We start from the raw sequence: 7048 nt of genomic DNA, 5'->3' as shown, positions 1-7048 counted from the left end.
TAGCAGAAGGATTACATTCTTTCTTAGCAGTCAGGAAGAAATGGAACTAACCATTTCTTAGGAAAAACCACAGCTGAAATTAACAAGAGAATGCCATTTAAAGAAAGTTTGTTAAAGCATATGATTTAATTTCTCACATTTATTTGAATAAAAGTGTAAGTATGGAAAAATTCACTCAACTATTGACAAATGTCATAAAATTCATATTTGGAAGAAAAAAAAAATTTGAATGACAAGAAGGTATATTTCAAATGCATTTGAAATTTTTCCCTATAAATATATTTCTTAAAATGCCTGGAGTTTCACCTTGTGCTTAATTACTTTATAATTATTTTAGCATACTGAAACTCTGCTATGGCTTTTTGCATTGTTCTCAATTGATATAGAAAATAAAAGTTTCCTTATAATAACTGCATTTTATTGGACCAGGCTGACCTGATATTATGAAAAAAAAAAAATAATTGTAGGGAGTGTTAATATTCATTATACTAGTTTTCTGTGGCTGGATGAAATTATCATAATTTTTTCACTTTTAGTGAGTGGGAATTATGGATCCTCCTTTAGAACTTGTCTATAAGCTGTTATAAATGTCAAACCATGACAAGAAACCTCTTAAGAATATACCAGATATTCTTAAGATTATATGTATAATTATATACATGTATAATGTATAATAGTCTGTAGACTTTTGTGCCTTATATTAGACCATCTACAGTGCATTGCAGCACGATGAAGTGCTTTCAATTTAGGCAGTATAATATTTTCTGTTGCCTATGCAATGTGAAACTATCTGTTGTACAAGGTATGCAAGAAGAACTCCTTTTTCTCAAATGGTTCTTGCTTTAGAACAGTACACAGCAGGCTGCATCTGACATCTTTTCAAAATTAGTTTTACAGCAGGATTAACTGTAAAAAAGTGTAAATCATGTAATAAAATTTACTGTAAAAGGATATCTGCTCTTAAGTAGCACATGGGCACGATAAACTGTGATGGACATGGGTCAGTTAGAAAACTTTGGAGGCAAGGAAATTTTCACTTAAGAATTTTTCTGTGTACTGTAAAACTGCACTATAATTACACAGGCATCCAAGAGTGCTTTTCATGCTCAGAAAACATAATTTATACATATACTGACACTGCTGTATAAGAAAATAAAGGTAGACATTGATGAGATAAATTAAATTATGCATAGTCTGACCTTGGGTTCCATACTTGGATCAAGTGTGTTCTGAATGCCTTCTGCAGTATCTGTATAGTACTATATTTTATACAATCTCTGTGTCTCAGCCTTCAAGGTCCAAGAGGTTAGGCCAATGCAATAGATTCTATTGGACTACCAAGCTGAGCTGGAAAAGTCAGTTGAACATGTGGATTTCAGAAATAGTCACTGGGCAAGTCTGTTGACATTTGCTGGCTTTCTATATGTTGGGTTTTATTTTTATGTTGACCACAGCGTCTGAGGAAATCGTAATAATATTAGACTGTTGCAGGGATAGCCGGAGGAGAGCTACTGAATTTGTGATAAAAGCCAAACAAGGACATGCCTACTTTTTCCTGTCCAGGTATCGTCTATGGAGAACACTTCCTGAAAAAACAAATACTTGAAAATTATTTCAGGAAAAAAACCAATGTGCTGAAAAACACTTGCAATACCCACCTCAAAAATGTGAAGAGAAACTCTTCCCAACAAGAACAATTCTCTGGAGAACTAAATCACTGAATTCTACTTTTTTTTTTTTTTCCTCCCCATAATGTAACACATTTCACACTCTTTGCTGTTTGCTTTACTGAGAAATACATGGGTGGAAATCAGCAACAACTTTGCACTGGAAATGACCTTGCGTGGGTAGTTGTTAAGGGCTACATCCAGCTGCCACTAGAGACATTTTATTCAAAACAGTCATCTCATTTCTGATCTTTCTCTCCTGATTTTCAAGGGTAACCAACAACACCTTTCAAAGATAAACCTAGAACAGAACTTCAAAACTCATCTAGAAGACAAAAACAATGAACTCGAATGAATTTCTGTTTTTACTGAGCATTATATTCTCTCTCCCTTCCCTTTTAACCTCTATATGTCTGCAGGTTATAAATTGACTAAATCTCTCTTTCCTTTGAGAGCTAAATATCTCTTGTTATTCTCTACAACACTATTTTCATACCAATCTATTTCATTGGTGACAAATATATATGTATATACATTTTTTCTTTACAGAACTAATGCAATGGATAGCTATCTAATTAAAATTAGAGAAATTTCTTCAAATTCTGTATAAACTCCACTTTTTAAAATTTCAAATAGAAAGGGCTTCTGTGCTTGAAAGAATGTTTTGGATTATGGTTTCCTTTTTACCAAATACAACCAGATAAGCTAGCAAAATATTTTGACATTATTAAAAGAGTTGTACCTTATCTGTAATGTCTTGGATCATTACAGTTACAGCAACACCAGCAATCTTTATGGCATTCATTACTGCTCATCTGTGATGCAGAAAAGGAATATACTCTTTTCTATTGACTCTACAGAACACAATAATAAAATATTATTCTATTATTCTAGATCACCTGAGGTTGCAGAGCAAGTATGTGACAGGCAAGAAAGCAAATTGCACTTTTGAAGTCTCAAGGTACAATACTGAGTGGTCTCTCATTTATCCTCTTCTGAGAGGCTTTTATTCTGTATCCTGTACTTGTGTACCCTCTTCCGAGCCTGCTTGATGAGGTCATTAATATAGGAATAGCAATGGATTTACTATTAGTCAAGTGAAATCATTTGCCTTCTCAGAAAGGAGGACATGTGGTAGACAAGAAAACAATAGCAAGCTCCTGCCTGTAGGATAAAGCTATGCTCTGGAGAGCTATAAATACACTGAAGTTATTATAACTGAAAAACTCAAGTAATAGAGCATTGACATAATTGAGTGTGGACCAATGAGTGTGGACAAAATGGAATGACAAGTGGAATCTTCTTATCCATGGCGGAAATATCTGCTTTGATGAACCAAATGAAGAAACCTATGTGTCAGATGGAGTATTGAGTAAAGTTATGTGGATAAGCACAAGCAGCCCTTTTCTTCAAAACATGGGAGAAATAAGCCAAACTCAGGAGTTTGTCACTAGCTCATGAGGGGTTGCATCCTGAAGTTCTAAGCATGGTTCACAGTGTCTGGAGAATCAATAGTTTAGCAGCGCACATACTGACAAACAGGACAAAGTGGAGAGTGAGAAGAAAAAAAAAGACTGTAGAGAAAATCAGCACCCTGCATCTCCCCATATCTTGCTTAGCGGCAAGCAATGAAGTATCAACACCCATGGTGCAAGGTGTGAAGATATTCCAAAGTAATGACTTTTGCAAGGAGAGGGACCAAGTAGCAAACAAAAAAGTCTGACTCATGGTATAAATTAAAAGGAATGATTAGCCCATTGTGATATGTGTGCCTACTTTTTTGACTTGAAAAGTAGAGATCTTCCAGAACAACTGAAAATGAATGGACACAGTGATTTGACTTAAGAAAGCCTGAAATAATCCCATGTAATTATAGATAAACGTGTTCTTAAAAGAGCTGTAAGGGTAAGAAAACAAGAGAATGCCTGGGAAGCTACCCAGACCCTGGAATTTATCTGAGATGTTTTCTTGTGGTATGCAGATAGATGACAGAGAGACAATAAAAGTAATTTTCTACTATTCCAGGGGGCTTTTTTGTTAGCTTTGTTTTGGTTTGCTGTTGTTTTTGTGTGCTTGGTGGGTTGGTTTGTTTTGGTTTTGGCATTCATAAAACAATGATTTGGAGGTGAGGGCTTAGGTAAGGTTTACTTTGACCGCATGTTACTTTTTTGAAACACAACAGTTTTTGGTTAACCAGTCTTTTAAGTTGGAACACTGGAATAAAGTGAATTGCCAATTGGCAGGTAATACACAGCACCTAAAGTGCCTATTGGTGTATTATTTAAAACGAGCATCAGATGGAGAGTTTTCATCCTTTTCAGCCAAGAGAGAGGAGAAATTCTGCTTTTGGATAAAATTGAAGTCTGGATGAAATGAAGTAAATAGTCATACAAGCAAATTAATGGTCCTTAATTAGTTGTTAAAATAATTAGTAACTAGGAGTAACACTATGTCAAGATAAAAAAGCAATGTTTGAGGAGTACAGAGAGAATTAGGCTTTTTGATAGATTTTTCGTGTTGGCTGGTTTCTTTTTCATCTGAATTCTGTGAGATAATTCCATGAATGGTTTTGGAATTCGGATTACAATACTGGAGCTCTTTAGATGGTAAAGGCTTTATTTTGAGTGCCATCTGAGAGGTGGTTAGATAGCTGATAAAATTTAAAGTTTCCAGTTCTGGGTACAGTTGCATGCTTGTTTTGTTTCTGTGTATGTAAGTGTGTGTGCATGTATAAATTTTGCTGCTATAGGGATGCTTATTCAGCAAAGTGTATATTAGCTGGAATATTATATGAAGATAGAAAAAATATTCTGAAGGGAAACCAAGTGAAAAACTAAAAAAAAATCGAAGACTTTGTTTTGCTTTTTAATTTCTATTCTATTGTTAATTCTTTCCAATATTGTGTTTCAAGGAAACTCACTTCTATTCAGTTTCTCTGATAAGTCCCCTCCAATCAACTCTGCTAATTTGCTCTGGGTTTTGTGGTTTTTTTGGGTTTTTTTTTTTTTTTTTTTTTTTCCTTCCTTCCTTCTGAATTCCTTCCTTCCTTCCTTCCTTCCTTCCTTCCTTCCCCTCTATCACTGTAGATTCCTTTTACATGACCACTGGCCATTCATAAAGTCGCAACCAATATTAGGTGTTCAACCAATATTGACCAGCCCTGCATGTCCCATGTCACATCAAGCAAGACTGTTTTTTGCCTAACAGATCTTTTTAGTCAAAACTGAAAATACAAAGCTGCAAGAGGCTCTGATAGGCAGAGTCTTTGACTGTCCACACCATACCCAAAGTAACAACGAGTCCTGATATTTTGCTCCAATAATTCTCCAACTGCACCCACAACAGCCAGAAAACAAAATCCAAACAGTGCATATGTTCTCACATTTAGCTAGCAAGCTTAGAACAGGCTGCTGACACTTTAGGTATACTGTATTACAATTGCAGGGTAACTCTCATGGTCAAAGGGAAAATGGATTCATTCTTTATAGGTTTATCCAATTATTTCCTTTGTTAAACAAGAAACAGTCAATTAAAATGATACATTTCCACAAATTTGGTTAGCTAGAAAGTCAATATTTTTCCTAACAGATTAGGATTACATTTATCCCAGTAAAAGTCAATGATTTATAGCAATATACCTGTTGTACTGTGAATTCTGTGGTTTTACTTAAGTAATTATTTTATGATGCATGCAGTATTTACAACAGTTTCTAATTACCTCTCTCTGTCTTTTTCTATTTTGGATCTAAGATGAATAAATTACTATTATAATTGGAAACCAAATGTTTATAGTTTAATTGGAATCAGAAGTCAATTAGCATTCAAAACATATTTCTGTGTGAAAAAAGTCCTGTTTATTTGTATTTAATGTGACTGAATAAAAATTGTACAAGAGAAATACAAGGAATTTAGTATATAGGAATAATTTATGCCTGTCAATTACCATCTAGTCTCTGGGTTTTAGGTTTTTTGAGGGTTTTTTTTTAGAACAAGGGACTGTTTCACTAAAATATGGACAGCTAATAATGTAACTTCGGGGTTTTTTTTAACAGTCTTTTTTTTTTTAACTGAAAAGAATTACAGGTGATTAATGATGTATTGATCTTTAAAGTTAAAGACTTCTTAAAGTGTTAAAATGTTTTTACAGGGACTTATTCCTACCTTGTGCTGTATTATACACAGTATTTTGATATCATTTCTGAATGAGTGATGTTGTCCTAAGCAGTATCTATACATTTTTCTCTACAGAATATTCTTCTGTAAATTTACCAAATCTCTAGAACAGAAAGTGAAATATTCCTTGTAAAGATCAAAAATGAAAAAGACTGCAAAAAATAAGTCTCTAATTCCAATTCTTAGAATCAACAATATTCTCAAAGTGTCTGTTCAGTTATAAATGTATTTCCATCCCAGCCTCATAAATGAAAAGATAATGATGTATATACCACCCAGATACATAAGAAAACTGTCTGGAATAAAGCTATTCTTCGTAGAACAACAGAAATTGGATAATTCTGTGTATTTGAAGGCAACCCCCTTAAAATCTGGATATTTGAAATATACAGAGATATATGCAGCATATACCTGAGATATTTTACTTATAGTTTCTTGTCACTATAAACTAATAGCTTGGAGAAACATGAAGTATTTCTGTAAAATGATTAATACTTTAAAATTTTTTACTCAGCTATGGGAAAAAGCAAAGAAATCTCACCACTTAATCCCACTGTATGCATAACATACTAGAACCCCTTTGACTCATTTCTTCATTGTACTGATTTTGCCTATTATAATTTTCTTAACAATATCTTTTATTGTGCTGTTTTTGGGATTTTTGCTGGGAACAGTGTGGATAACACAGGAATGTTTTCCTTATTGCTAAGGAGCACTTGCATGGTGTTAAGGCCTTTTCTGGTCCTTACCCCACCCCTCCTGTGAGTAGACTGGGGGTGCACAAGAAGATGGGAGGGGACACAAACCAGGACAGGCCACCCTGACTAATCAGAGGGATGTCCCACGTTATGTGACATCATGCTCAGCAATAAATATGGGGGAAGATGAAGGAAGTGGGGGACATCAGGAACAATGTTGTTTGTCTTCCCAAGTCACCACTGCTACATGTGATGGATCCCTGCTTTCCTGGGAATGGCTGAATACCTGTCTGCCCATGGGAAATGGTGAATTAATTACTTTCATTCTCTTTGCTTGTGTGAGCAGCTTTTGCTTTCCCTATTAAACTGTTTCTATGAATTTTCTCACTTTGATCCTTTCCTTTCTCTTCCTTATCCCACAGCAGGAGGAGTGACAGAGCAGCTGTGTGGTGCTTACTGCCTACAAGGTTTAAGCCAGAAAATCCATCCTTTTTTTTTTTTTTTTCCCCT

The 7048-nt window shown here is 34.7% G+C and overlaps 1 protein-coding gene across 3 annotated transcripts in view; it reads right to left on the bottom strand.

Moving 5' to 3' along the window:
* Positions 1 to 7048, bottom strand: part of CDH10 (cadherin 10) — a 100820-nt gene that overhangs the window by 72018 nt on the left and 21754 nt on the right. The window lies entirely within an intron of this gene.

This window comes from Corvus brachyrhynchos, unplaced genomic scaffold (assembly GCF_000691975.1).
Source record: "Corvus brachyrhynchos isolate BGI_N302 unplaced genomic scaffold, ASM69197v1 scaffold23, whole genome shotgun sequence".
In the NCBI taxonomy this organism is placed as follows: Eukaryota; Metazoa; Chordata; class Aves; order Passeriformes; family Corvidae; genus Corvus; species Corvus brachyrhynchos.
Note: the sequence above shows the minus strand (reverse complement) of the source record. Positions and strands in the feature narration are given on the sequence as shown.